Source organism: Bombina bombina, chromosome 7 (assembly GCF_027579735.1).
Source record: "Bombina bombina isolate aBomBom1 chromosome 7, aBomBom1.pri, whole genome shotgun sequence".
NCBI lineage: Eukaryota > Metazoa > Chordata > Amphibia > Anura > Bombinatoridae > Bombina > Bombina bombina.
In genome coordinates this window covers 32824995-32840854 of record NC_069505.1, presented here as the reverse complement: position 1 = coordinate 32840854, position 15860 = coordinate 32824995, and positions in this window count along the sequence as shown.

Here is a 15860-nt window from a genome sequence, read left to right as displayed (position 1 = left end):
CCCAGGTGTAGACAATTGGGAAGCGGATTATCTCAGTCGCCAGACGTTACATCTGGGCGAATGGTCTCTTCACCCAGAGGTATTTCTTCAGATTGTCACTTCCTTGGAATTATCAACCTGCTTATATCTTTCCGCCTCTAGTTCTTCTTCCAAAAGTGATTTCCAAAATCCTAATGGAGCGTTCGTTTGTACTGCTGGTGGCTCCAGCATGGCCACACAGGTTTTGGTATGCGGATCTCTTTCGGATGGCCAGTTGCCAACCTTGGACACTTCCGTTAAGGCCAGACCTTCTATCTCAAGGCCCATTTTTCCATCAGGATCTCAAATCATTAAATTTGAAGGTATGGAGATTGAACGCTTAATACTTAGTCATAGAGGTTTCTCTGATTCAGTGATTAATACTATGTTACAGGCTCGTAAATCTGTGTCTAGAAAGATTTATTACCGAGTTTGGAAGTCTTACATTTCTTGGTGTTCTTCTCATAAATTCTCTTGGCATTCTTTTAGAATTCCTAGAATTTTACAGTTTCTTCAGGATGGTTTGGAAAAAGGTTTGTCTGCAAGTTCCTTGAAAGGACAAATCTCTGCTCTTTCTGTTCTTTTTCACAGAAAAATTGCTAATCATCCTGATATTCATTGTTTTGTACAGGCTTTGGTTCGTATTAAGCCTGTCATTAAGTCAATCTCTCCTCCTTGGAGTCTTAATTTGGTTCTGAGGGCTTTACAGGCTCCTCCGTTTGAACCTATGCATTCTCTGGATATTAAATTACTTTCTTGGAAAGTATTGTTCTTTTTGGCCATCTCTTCTGCTAGAAGAGTTTCTGAGTTATCTGCTCTTTCTTGTGAATCTCCTTTTCTGATTTTTCATCAGGATAAGGCGGTGTTGCGGACTTCATTTAATTTTTTACCTAAAGTTGTGAATTCTAACAACATTAGTAGAGAAATTGTTGTTCCTTCATTGTGTCCTAATCCTAAGAATTCTCTGGAGAGATCTTTACATTCTTTGGATGTAGTAAGAGCTTTGAAATATTATGTTGAAGCTACTAAAGATTTCAGAAAGACTTCTAGTCTATTTGTTATCTTTTCTGGTTCAAGGAAAGGTGAGAAGGCTTCTGCCATTTCTTTGGCGTCTTGGTTAAAGTCTTTGATTCATCTTGCTTATGTGGAGTCGGGTAAATCCCCGCCTCAAAGGATTACGGCTCATTCTATTAGGTCAGTTTCTACTTCCTGGGCTTTTAGGAATGAAGCTTCTGTTGATTAAAGCAGCAGCTTGGTCTTCTTTTGCATAATTTTACTAAATTCTACCATTTTGATGTTTTTTCTGAAGCAGTTTTTGGTAGAAAAGTACTTCAGGCAGCTGTTTCAGTTTGATTATTCTGCTTTTAATTTCAGGTTTTGTTTTTTTTTCATTATGAGATTAAAACTTTTTGATTTGGGTTGTGGATTATTTTTTCAGCGGAATTGGCTGTCTTTATTTTATCCCTCCCTCTCTAGTGACTCTTGCGTGGAAGTTCCACATCTTGGGTATCTGCTAACCCATACGTCACTAGCTCATGGACTCTTGCCAATTACATGAAAGAAAACATAATTTATGTAAGACCTTACCTGATAAATTCATTTCTTTCATATTGGCAAGAGTCCATGAGGCCCACCCTTTTTGTGGTGGTTATGATTTTTTTTGTATAAAGCACAATTATTCCAGTTCCTTGTTTGATGCTTTCGCTCCTTTCTTATCACCCCACTTCTTGGCTATTCGTTAAACTAAATTGTGGGTGTGGTGAGGGGTGTATTTATAGGCATTTTGAGGTTTGGGAAACTTTGCCCTTCCTGGTAGGAATGTATATCCCATACGTCACTAGCTCATGGACTCTTGCCAATATGAAAGAAATGAATTTATCAGGTAAGTTCTTACATAAATTATGTTTTTATCCACTAGGAGCACAGGGTGATCAAATGCCAGTGTTCTCTAAATTAGTATTGAAGGATGTTGAAAAAGCATTTTCTAAGACCAATAATATCATGAACAAATATGTAGATAATTTGAGTACCCTAGAAAGAAAGTCACTTAGGAGATTAATTAAAAATAAAGAGATTGTTTTGAGGGGGGAAGACAAAGGTGGCGGCATCGTCATCCAAAATGATTCCTCAACTTATATTGTATTGGATACCGATCCTACCATTGGGTTTGTAAGAGATTTGAAATGCATGCTATTGAAAGCCAAGGATAAACTTTTAATATCAAATGATGAATATCATTTCTTGTTTGAAAACAATCCGAAAATTTTGGTGTTCTTTCACTTACCTAAAGTCCACAAGGACCCACTAGTTCCCCCAGGTAGGCCCATAGTCTCTGGCATTGATTCTTTGTGTGATCATTTGTCACAATATGTTGATTTTTATTTGCAACCAGTTGTCAAGAGAACTAGGGCCTACCTGAGGGATAGTACACAGGTGATCACCAACTTTGAAGGCACCCAATGGGATCCTGAATTTTGGTGGATCACCTGTGACGTAATGTCTTTATATACTTGTATTCCCCATAACAGGGGTAGTGAGGTGGTTAGGAGTGAATTACAGAGATGGAATATCCCGGTTGTTCATGTTGATTTTATTGTAGAATCTATATTATTCATACTTGAGCACAATTATTTTTGGTTTGAGAAAAGATTCTATAAGCAAATTAAAGACTAGGCGATGGGGACTACCTTTGCCCCTTCATACGCAAACTTGTATGTTAACGATTTTGAGATTAAGTATATTTGGTTTAACAATCCTTTTCATGAAAATATTATAAGGTTCCATCGGTATATCGATGATGTAATCATTCTGTGGAGAAGTAATGAAGAGTGTATCAACTCCTTCATGAATTATATTAATAATAATGATTATAATCTCAAATTTACACACAGTTACTCAAAAACCAAAATAGAATTCCTTGATTTAACTCTTTACACAGATCATGATAATAAGGTGGCAGTTACGAATTATAGAAAAACTGAAAGAAAAAGCCATATAGAGGCATCTAGTGGACACAAACGTAGTTGGATAGAGAATGTAGCATACGGTCAATATCTTCGTATGAGAAGAAATTGTACCCATATGTCAAAATTTCAAGAAGAAGCAACTATATTGGATACTAAATTTATGGGAAAAGGGTATAAGAAGGATCTATTAGATAGAGCAAAAGACAAAGCTTGTAAGATAAATAGGGACAGTATCTTGAATAATGTTAAAGTAGAATCATTAAATAAATAAAAAAATTGAACTATTACCCCTCGTTTTATTACAACCTATAATGAGGGTGCAACTACTATTAAAAATATTTTAAAAAGGCATTGGAATATCCATAAAACTGACCCTCTATTAGGGTCCCAATTAACCGAGAATCCCCTGGTCACATTTAAAAGAGGAAAAAATGAAAAAAATATGCTAGCACCCAGCAAATTAAGAAATGACACAAATGTAAATGTGGGATCAAATTGGCTGACTACATTTAAAGGAACATACGCCTGCAATAAAGCGAGGTGTAACATGTGTGAACATGTGGATAAATATTTGAAATTTTCAAATCATAACGGTACTATTGAATTTGATATTAAATGTAAGGCAACTTGTGATTCCACATTTGTAGTTTATCTACTTAACTGTGGGTGTGGCCTATTTTATGTAGGACGTACCAAGAGGAAGATCAAAACAAGAGTTAATGAACACCTTTATAATACACTGCTCAAAAAAATAAAGGGAACACTTAAACAACACAATGTAACTCCAAGTCAATCACACTTCTGTGAAATCCAACTGTCCACGTAGGAAGCAACACTGAGTGACAATCAATTTCACATACTGTTGTGCAAATGGGATAGACAACAGGTGGAAATTATAGGCAATTAGCAAGACACCCCCAATAAAGGAGTGGTTCTGCAGGTGGTGACCACAGACCACTTCTCAGTTCCTATGCTTTCTGGCTGATGTTTTGGTCACTTTTGAATGCTGGCGGTCCTTTCACTCTAGTGGTAGCATGAGATGGAGTCTACAACCCACACAAGTGGCTCAGGTAGTGCAGCTCATCCAGGATGGCACATCAATGCGAGCTGTGGCAAGAAGGTTTGCTGTGTCTGTAAGCGTAGTGTCCAGAGCATGGAGGTGCTACCAGGAGACAGGCCAGTACATCAGGAGACGTGGAGGAGGCCGTAGGAGGGCAACAACACAGCAGCAGGACCGCTACCTCTGCCTTTGTGCAAGGAGGAACAGGAGGAGCACTGCCAGAGCCCTGCAAAATGACCTCCAGCAGGCCACAAATGTGCATGTGTCTGCTCAAACGGTCAGAAACAGACTCCATGAGGGTGGTATGAGGGCCCAACGTCCACAGGTGGGGGTTGTGCTTACAGCCCAACACCGTGCAGGGCATTTGGCATTTGCCAGAGAACACCAAGATTGGCAAATTCGCCACTGCCGCCTTGTGCTCTTCACAGATGAAAGCAGGTTCACACTGAGCACATGTGACAGACGTGACAGAGTCTGGAAACGCCGTGGAGAACATTCTGCTGCCTGCAACATCCTCCAGCATGACCGGTTTGGCAGTGGGTCAGTAATGGTCTGGGGTGGCATTTCTTTGGGGGGCTGCACAGCCCTCCATGTGCTCGCCAGAGGTAGCCTGACTGCCATTAGGTACCGAGATGAGATCCTCAGACCCCTTGTGAGACCATATGCTGGTGCGGTTGGCCCTGGGTTCCTCCTAATGCAAGACAATGCTAGACCTCATGTGGCTGGAGTGTGTCAGCAGTTCCTGCAAGACGAAGGCATTGATGCTATGGACTGACCCGTCCGTTCCCCGGACCTGAATCCAATTGAGCACATCTGGGACATCATGTCTCGCTCCATCCACCAACTTTACGTTGCACCACCGACTGTCCAGGAGTTGGCAGATGCTTTAGTCCAGGTCTGGGAGGAGATCCCTCAGGAGACTATCCGCCACCTCATCAGGAGCATGCACAGGCGTTGTAGGGAGGTCACACAGGCATGTGGAGGCCACACACACACTACTGAGCCTCATTTTGACTTGTTTTAAGGACATTACATCAAAGTTGTATCAGCCTGTAGTGTGTTTTTCCACTTTAATTTTGAGTGTGACTCCAAATCCAGACCTCCATGGGTTGAAACATTTGATTTCCATTTTTTAATTTTTGTGTGATTTTGTTGTCAGCACATTCAACTATGTAAACAACAAAGTATTTCATTAGAATATTTAATTCAATCAGATCTAGGATGTGTTATTTTAGTGTTCCCTTTATTTTTTTGAGCAGTGTATTAAAATGGCCAGAGAAAAATCTGTCAAACATAGTGTCCCCAATCATTTTAAAGAGGCTCATAATTGTAATCCAATTTCCCTAAAAGTAAAAGTGATAGATTGGATAGCTCCAAATGTACATAATAGATTGTTAGCTCTCAGACAATAAGAAACATATTGGATCTATAAGATAGGAGAGAGAGTTATAACAACGGCGTTATTATATATATTATATATGGATATTAACAATATAGAACAGTGACTGGTATATAATTGGAACATAATTGGAACTTTTAATCCTGCTTACACTGCTGTCTCTCCTCTCTCGTCAGGTATGTGCTTAAGGACTCCATTTTAACCCTGCAACACATATTAGAACTGCATATTCCCCCACTAAATTGTATCTATCTCTGGTATGTGCTTAAGGACTCCATTTTAACCCTGCAACACATATTAGAACTGCATATTTCCCCCACTAAATTGTATCTATCTCTGGTATGTGCTTAAGGACTCCATTTTAACCCTGCAACACATATTAGAACTGCATATTTCCCCCACTAAATTGTATCTATCTCTGGTATGCTTAAGGACTCTGCCTCTAAACTTATATCCCTTACCACCTCTTTAGGCGTGTCCCAGTGGACAACATCTCCAACACACTGTGAAGGCAACTCCATAGACCTGGTCTTCACATATCTCTGTGCTGTTTCCAACTCCCTTAACTTCCCCTTTCCTCTCTCTGACCACCATCTATTCTCTCTCACTCTACCTGCTACATCTTTGCAAGCCCCCAAAAAACTGCTACCTCACAGGAATTTAAATGACTTGGATCTCACAGAATTTTCCACTCAACTGAGTCCTCTGCTCTCTGACATTTCATCCCTCTCTTGTCCAACCCTCGTGAGTCTACAGTATAATTCGGCACTAAAATCAACACTTGACAAAACTGCACCCTCCACTCTTCGACGTACATCAATCACTCAACGGCAACCGTGGCACACTAAACAGACCAGATATCTTCAGCGATGCTCACGGGCCGCTGAACGGCAGTGGAGGAAATCACGCACCTTTGCTGATTTCCAACATTATAAATTCACCCTTAAGTCCTACAACTCTGCGCTCAGCCTGGCAAAACAAGTCTATTTCTCCTCCCTCGTGTCATCTCACGCATCCAACCCCAGAAAACTGTTCTCAACCTTTAACTCCCTTCTACATCCGCCTGCCCCCCCCGCCCACTACCAACCTCACTGCTCAAATTATTGCTAATCACTTCAAAAATAAAATTGACACCATAAGAAAAGAGATCTGCACCTCGCACCCCGCAAACCCAGCGATCCTACCCACCCCTTCTATTAACAAAAATCTATGCTATTTCCCTCCTGTAACAGAGGAAGAAGTCTCTGCACTCCTATCCTCGGCTCATCTCACAACCTGCCCACTTGACCCTATTCCTTCACGACTTATTCCCCCTCTCTCTGCTTCACTAACCCCTACCCTAACTCATCTCTTTAACCAATCCCTCACTGCTGGCACATTTCCTGACACATTCAAGCATGCGTCAATCATACCAATCCTAAAAAAGCCCATGCTTGACCCCTCCACGCCTTCTAACTATCGACCGGTCTCTTTACTTCCCTTTGCTTCAAAATTATTGGAACGACTAGTCTATAATCGGCTAACTCAATTTCTCACAACTAACTCCTTACTTGATCCACTACAATCTGGTTTATGCCCTAAACACTCAACAGAAACCGCTCTTGCTAAAGTAACAAATGACCTGTTATCAGTCAAAGCAAAAGGCCATTACTCATTAGTAATTCTTCTTGACCTGTCCGCAGCTTTTGACACAGTTGACCATCCTCTCCTCCTAAAAATACTACATTCATTTGGCATCCGAGACACAGCCCTCTCCTGGTTTGCATCATATCTTTCAAACCGCTCGTTTTCAGTTTCCTTTAACAACATATCTTGTGATCCTATGCCTCTCTCAGTTGGAGTACCTGGCTCTGTCTTGGGTCCCTTGCTTTTCTCTCTTTATACATCCTGCCTTGGAAAACTTATAGCCTCCTTTGGATTCCAGTACCACCTATATGCTGATGATACCCAAATCTATCTTTCCTCTCCTGATATCTCTCCCTCTTTACTCAACCAGATTTCTGACTGCCCCTCTGCAATTTTCTCTTGGATGTCTTCACACTACCTCCAACACAATCTGTCCAAAACTGAGCTGCTTCTTATTCCCCCCTCTTCGAGACATCCGACACCTGACATTTCTCTGATGGCTGGAGACTCTATTCTCAACACCTCACCCCAGGTCCGCTGCCTTGGGGTCACATTAGACTCAGAACTCACATTCAACCCACATATACAAACGCTTACCAAATCCTGCCGTTCACACCTACGCAACATTTCCAGAATTCGTCCCTTCCTTACTCAAAATACTACAAAAATACTTATTCATTCCCTCATCCTGTCACGCATTGATTATTGCAATCTACTCTTAAATGGCCTTCCAAAACACCGCCTCTCCTCCCTCCAATCTATTATGAATGCTTCTGCTAGACTCATCTACCTAAGTCGACGATCTACATCAGCTGCTCCGCTCTGCCAGACTCTACACTGACTCCCCATACACTCCAGAATACAATGTAAAGTATTAGCCCTAACCTACAAAACACTCAACAGTCTAACTCCCAACTATATCTCCTCTCTCATCGTGAAATACTCCCCATCCCGTCCTCTTCGATCAACCTCTGACCTACGTCTCTACACTCCTGTTATCTCTACATCCCACTCCCGCCTCCAAGACTTCGCACGTGCTGCTCCTGTCCTCTGGAACTCTCTACCCCGCTCCATCAGACTGTCTCCAACCTTGTATAGCTTCAGAAGATCCTTGAAAACCCACCTATTCAGAGAGGCTTACCATCTCTCCTCCATCCCGCATCCAAACCAAGCTAATACATGTACATGAACTGCCTGACTCACTGCTGCAAATACAACGATGTAACAAGCTACCCCAACCTTATGTCTCTGCACCCTAAACCTATAGACTGTGAGCTCTCCGGAGCAGGGCCCTCTTCCTCCTGTGCTAGATTTGTTTAGTCTTGTTATGTTTTGTATTGTATCAAAAATCTTTGTCATTGTATACCCCAATCATTGTACCCAGCGCTACGGAATTTGGTGGCGCTATACAAATAAATGATAATAATAATAGGAAGTTTACAACCTAATGGGTTGAATGTAGATCTGGATTTAGCAGCATATATGTAATTATCTAGTTTTAATGAGTTTTAAATAATTTTTATTATAGACATTGGTTCATGGATAAATATAATGTTTTCATTTATTATATATATATATGTTGTATGATGATACTATTTTTATATATTTTTGTATCAATTTATATTTAAAGATTTAGGGTTTTATTGATTTGATCGTTTTAATTTACATCAAGCTTTTAAAATGTATATGAATATTAAATTAGGTCTGTATGTATGTATTATCTATTACAAATTAATTTTGTATGTATTGTTTATATTTCTTTCATGTAATTAGCAAGAGTCCATGAGCTAGTGACGTATGGGATATACATTCCTACCAGGAGGGGCAAAGTTTCCCAAACCTTAAAATGCCTATAAATACATCCCTCACCACACCCACAATTCAGTTTTACAAACTTTGCCTTCCGTGGAGGTGGTGAAGTAAGTTTGTGCTAGATTCTACGTTGATATGCGCTTCGCAGCAGGCTGGAGCCCGGTTTTCCTCTCAGTGTGCAGTGAATGTCAGAGGGATGTGAAGAGAGTATTGCCTATTTGAATTCAATGGTCTCCTTCTACGGGATCTATTTCATAGGTTCTCTGTTATCGGTCGTAGAGATTCATCTCTTACCTCCCTTTTCAGATTGACGATATACTCTTATATATACCATTACCTCTACTGATTCTCGTTTCAGTACTGGTTTGGCTTTCTACTACATGTAGATGAGTGTCCTGGGGTAAGTAAGTCTTATTTTTTTGTGACACTCTAAGCTATGGTTGGGTACTTTTATATAAAGTTCTAAATAGATGTGTTTAAACATTTATTTGCCTTGATTCAGGATGATCAATATTCCTTATTTCAGACAGTCAGTTTCATTATTTGGCATAATGCATATGAATAATTAATTTTTTTTCTTACCTTAAAAATTGACTTTTTTTCCTGTGGGCTATTAGGCTCGCGGGGGCTGAAAATGCTTCATTTTATTGCGTCATTCTTGGCGCGGATTTTTTTGGCGAAAAAATTTTCTTTGTCATTTCCGGCATCGTACTTGTCGCCGGAAGTTGTTTGTGATTGCGTCATTTTTTTTGACGTTTTGCGCCAAAAATGTCGGCGTCGCCGGATGTGGCGTCATTCTTGGTGCCAAAAGCATTTAGGCGCTTAATAATGTGGGCGTCTTTTTTGGCGCTAAGAAATATGGGCGTCATTATTGTCTCCACATTATTTAAGTCTCATTGTTTATTTGCTTCTGGTTGCTAGAAGCTTGTTCATTGGCATTTTTTCCCATTCCTGAAACTGTCATTTAAGGAATTTGATAGATTTTGCTTTATATGTTGTTTTTTCTATTACATATTGCAAGATGTCTCAGATTGTCCCTGAATCAGAAGCCACTTCTGGAAAAACGCTTGACTGAGTTCAGTCCTACCAAAGCTAAGTTCATTTATTTTAAATGTTATGAATGTTTATCTTTAGCTATGGTTTGTAATAGGTTATCATGATAAACTTTTACATGCAGAATCCATTAGTATTTATGCTTTATATATTGCCATTCTTTTTACATCTTATGTACAAGAAATATTTAGAAGATTTTTAAGAAATATTTTTCTGATTCTATTTTAAAGGCTTTGTCTGACTTTGTGCCTTCTAATAAAATTTTTAGGTCTTTTTCAAACTTCTTTTTTATTGAAGTTTCAAATGACCAACAACATACTGATTTATCCTTCTCTGATGATGTTTTTTTCTCATTCAGAATTTTCTTCATCAGATATTGACACTAACAAATCTACTTTTTTATTAAAGTACATTTGTTCTTTGTTGAAAAGGTGTTGATTATTTTGGACATTAAGGTAACCAGTTCTTTTTCCAAGACTAGCTAACACTATTTCTGCTTATTTATTCTTCTGTGTTTTCAGAGGTTTTTTTCCAATTACTTATACTAGGGAATGGAATAGGCTGAGAATTTTCTCTTATTCCTTCTTCAAAGGTTTTAAACTATACTCTTTGCCGGCAGTTTAATTCAATTTGGAGGGTTCTCCAATTTATTGGGGCTATCTCTACTCCTACTAATTATGCTATTGTTTCTATAGCAAAATAGTATTTATTTTCCTTTAGATGGTTGTATCTTATTTATGGAAAATTATTTAGTTTCAGGTACCTTTCTTGGACCTGTGATTTATTTGGATGTTGCAATTGCTTCAGTTTTTCTGTTTACTTTAAGATCAAGTATCAGATTATGATTTATTTTAGCATTGTTAAAGGGACAACATTTACTAGACTAGGTGCTGTTGCATTTGTCTTGTTGTTTTGCATTTATTGATTATGCAATACCACTGTATTGTCTGGTCCTTTAACTGGACTATCATGCTAATAATTTCATTTGTGTCTTCATTTTATATTTTCGCAAATGAGGTTTAATATATATCTTTAGCTGTTTGAGCTAGAAGAATTTTGTGATTTCTAAAAATCCATATTTCTTTTGTTCTAAGATAATCAATTATTTGTTTTATAATTGGATTCAATTCTTAACTGTTACTCTGGGCTTCAAGATTGAGTTCTAAGACTAAAACTTTAAGCTTATACTTGTTTGGTTGTTCTTATTAAGGAATGAGTTCCTGAATTCTTTCCCAAGTAACATGTTTTTAATTGGAAATTTTTTCAGTTCGAAATCAGCTCCCTTAAATTGCGATGTATGTGCCGTATTCCAGCTTGGCTGGCAAGGGGCAGGTTAAGACTTTTTTTAAATTTATTTGGTTCTATTCGGTCCAAATTTCTTTGATTTTATTCCAGTAAGGCTAACACTTTCTTTAAGTGTGTTTCGGTCCTATTTATTTTGTATACTGTTGAAGCATGGCTGGTCACCCGTGGGGTTCAAGCGCTGCTCAGACCTGGAATCTTCTGGGGTATTTCTTCCAGTTCCATTTTTAGGAACTGGGTTTTGGAGTTTTATTCAAACTATTCTGCCTTTTTTTGGTCAGTGATAGCATTATTTGTTTTCATTAGATACAATAAATGCATATTTTTTCTGTATTTATTCAGATTATTTTCTGAGGATGCGGAATCTCATATGATTCATTTTGTTCTTCAGGACATAGTTAGAGGATCTTTTTTTCAAAAGCTCTTGATTACTCTCACAAGGGTCACCTTTTTTAGGTTTCCAGATAGTTTGTGTCACTGTCTTTGTCTCTATCAGACAAGGGACAATTTTATTGGGTTCCGTCTGTCGGTACCTTTAGTCTCTATTATTTCCTTCAGTTGCTATATATGCATAGAAGTTTTAGGTCTTATGGCCACAGCATTGGATTCAATTCCCTTTGCTCATTTTCAATAGACAGAACCTTTCTTGTCTTTTATGCTAATTTATGGTGCAGGGATTCTAGGATTTCGCATTTTGAATCTTCAAATCCTAATATTTATCTCTCTTGATTTGGTGGTTAAGATCACCATCATTTAGTTCTCAACCTGGACCATGATCTCTACAGATGTGAGTCTTTTTTGGTTGGGAGGCTGTCTGAGGATCTCTGTCAGCACAAGGGGTTTGGAAATCTCAGGAGGCGAGATTACCATTTGATATTTTAGAACTCTGTGTTTTCTCAGAGTTTTTCAGTTAGTTTCTTTTTGAGGAAGAGACGTTTATTGTTTTTCAGACAATATCACAACTATGGTGTATGTCAATCATCAGGGTAGGACTATCAGTCCTTAGGCTGTGACAGAAGAGTCTCGGATATTAGCTTAGGCTAAATCCAGCTCCTATCTAAATTCTGTGGTTTTTTTCCCAGGTATAGATATTTGGGAAGCGGATTATCTCTGTTAATCAAGCTTTACATCCGGGAGAATGGTCTCTCATACCCAGATATGTTTTTCAATTTTTCAGATGTGAGCATTTCTAGAAATAGATCTGTTGGCATCTCATCTGAATAAAGAACTTCCCAGGGGCCTATTCAGGTCCGGGGATCCTCAGGCGGAAGTAGTGTATGCATTGACATTTCTTTGGAAATTATCTTTTTGCCTATTTCTTTCCGCCTCTAGTTCTTCTTCCAAAATTCTTATGGAGTATTTGTTTGGTATGCTGGTGGCTCCAGCATGGCCTCTCAGGTTTTGGTATGCGGATTTCATTCGGATGGCCAGTTGCCAACCTTGGACACTTCCGTTTAAACCAGACCTTCTTTCTCAAGGCCCATTTTTTCCATCAGGATCTCAAATCATTAAATTTGAAGGGATGGAGATTGAACGCTTGGTTTCAGGCTCGTAAATCTGTCTCTAGAAAGATTTATTATTGAGTCTGGAAAACCTACTTTTCTTGGCATTCTTTTAAAATTCATAGAATTTTATTATTTTTTTCAGGTTGGTTTGGATAAGGTTTTGTCTGCAGTTCTTTGTTAGGACAAATCTCTACTCTTTCTGTTCTTTTTTCACAGAAAGATTGCTAATCATCCTGATATTCATTGTTTTGTTCAGGCTTTGGTCCGTATCAAGCCTGTCATTAATTCAATTTCTCCTCTTTGGAGTCTCAATTTGGTGCTGAGGGCTTTACAGGCTCCTCGGTTTGAAACTATGCATTTTCTGAACATGAAATTACTTTCTTGTAAAAAAGTATTGTTCCTTTTGGTTATTTCTTCTGCTAGAAGAATTTTTGAGCTATCTGCTCTTTTTTGTGAATATCTTTTTCTGATTTTTCATCAGGATAAGGCAGTTTTACTTCCTGATAGTCATCCTTTTTTTCAGGTTTTGATTCGTATCAAACCTGTCATTAAGCCAATTTCTCCTCCTTGGAGTCTTAATTGGGTTCTGAAGGTTTTTCAGGCTCTTCTATTTGAGCATATGCTTGCTCTGGACATTAATTACTTTCATGGAAAGTATTGTTCTTTTTGGACATCTCTTCAGCTAGAACAGCTTTTGAATTATCTGTTCTTTCTTGTGAATCTCTTTTTTCTGATTTTTTTTCATCAGGAAAAGGTGGTTTTTGCTGTCCTCATTTCAATTCTTACCTAAAGTTGTAAATTCTAACAAACATTAGGAAGGAATTATTGTTTTCCTAAGACTTCTTTGGTGAGATTCTTACTTTCTATGTTGAAGCTATTCAGATTTCAGATAGACTTCTAGTCTATTTTTTATCTTTTCTGGTTTTAGGAAGGTGCAAAAGCTTCTGCCATTTATTTGGCATCTTGCTTAAACTTTTGATTCATCATGCTTATTTGGAGTTGGGTTGATTTCCGCCTCGGAGGATTATGGCTCATTCTACTAGGTAAGTTTCTACTTCCTGGGCTTTTTAAAGAATGAAGCTTCTGTTGATCAGATTTGCAAAGCAATGACTTGGTCTTCTTTGCATATTTTTACTATGTTCTACCATTTTGATGTTTTCTCTTCTTAGAAGCAGTTTTGGTAGAATGGTACTTAAGGCAGCTGTCTCAGTTTGATTCTTCTGCTTATAATTTCAGTTTTTTTCATTATAAAAATTGAAACTTTTTTGATTTGGGTAGTGGATTCATTTTTCAGCGGAATTGGCTGTCTTTATTTTATCCCTCCCTCTCTAGTGACTCTTGCGTGGAAGTTCCACATCTTGGGTATTTATTATCCCATACGTCACTAGCTCATGGACTCTTGCTAATTACATGAATGAAAAAATAATTTATGTAAGAACTTACCTGATAAATTCATTTCTTTCATATTAGCAAGAGTCCATGAGGCCCACCCTTTTTTGTGGTGGTTATGATTTTTTTGTATAAAGCACAATTATTCCAATTCCTTATTTTTTTTATGCTTTCGCTCTTTCCTCATCACCCCACTTCTTGGCTATTCGTTAAACTGAATTGTGGGTGTGGTGAGGGGTGTATTTATAGGCATTTTAAGGTTTGGGAAACTTTGCCCCTCCTGGTAGGAATGTATATCCCATACGTCACTAGCTCATGGACTCTTGCTAATATGAAAGAAATGAATTTATCAGGTAAGTTCTTACATAAATTATGTTTTTGTCCGGTATGTTTGAAACAATGCTTCATGTAATTAGGCTGTTATTGTATAGGCCAATCATTAGGGAGTGCTGCTGTTAGGATTGTATATAAATTTCCCACCTATACTATGGCAGCAATTAGCTGTTCACACGATCTGCAAATTTCCTTTGAGAAAGTCTGGCCGGGTACCAGACGAAACGTGTAGGGTTTGCTATTGAGAACATCTGCAGTATTGGATTCTGGAAGCGGGTTTCCCGATCGGACTGTGAGACTGCTGTAAGCTGGAGGACGCTCCAGTCTCCTTGTCATCAGTGACGTCAGATGCCAAACTTGTGTGCGGTCATATAACAACTTATCACTGAACTAACATTCTGGCAAGAGGAGTCGGAACACAGCCCGTGAGAGATTACAGTGTTTTAACTACCTGCTTCTTACTGGATGTAACTTTTTTAGATGTAAATTCTTATGTGTCACTTAAGTTTAATACATTGAATAAATCCTTAATCCGTTGTGCGCCTTTCTTCTGTATTTTTGACAGACATGTCCACCAGATCTGCATACCAAATCCTGCGAGGCCAAGCCGGTGCAATAAGGATCACCGACGCCCTCTCCTGCTTAATTCGAGCAATGACCCGAGGAAGAAGAGCAAATGGAGGAAATAGATATACCTTTTTATTACCATCTTCCAAAACTACATAAGGATGACAAAGTGCCTCCGGGAAGACCGATTATCGCTGGCATTAATAGTTTGACGGACAAATTGTCAGAATACGTAGATTTCTATCTTCAGAGATATGTGTGTAATCTACCGTCCTACATTAAAGACACCAAAGATCTATTGGATAAGTTATCACAGATCAAACTTAATAGGAAGACCAACATCCTATGGGTGTCGTGTGATGTAGGATCTTTATATTCCAACATCACGCATGAGATAGGGTTATTCACCACTAGTCTATATCTAGAAGGAGACATCTATATGCCCAAAACACAAAAGGAATATTTACTTACATTGATTGATTTTATTTTACATCATAATTATTTTCAGTTTCAAGACGAATTTTATTTACAGATCAAGGGTACGGCCATGGGCACCAGATTTGCCCCCAGTTTTGCTAATCTGTTTATGGGCCATTTTGAAAAGCTGTATATATATGACTCTAATTGGTGGGGCAATCTGGTGTTCTATGGCCGGTACATAGACGATCTCTTGTTTATTTTTGATGGCTCCATTGCTGAGGCGAAAGAATTTGTAGTACATCTTAACAATAATAACATGGGTATTGGGTTTACCTCCAACATTCAGCAATCTACAATAGAATTTTTGGATTTAAGCCTCACATGGGACACTGAGGGTAATGTTTGCACTG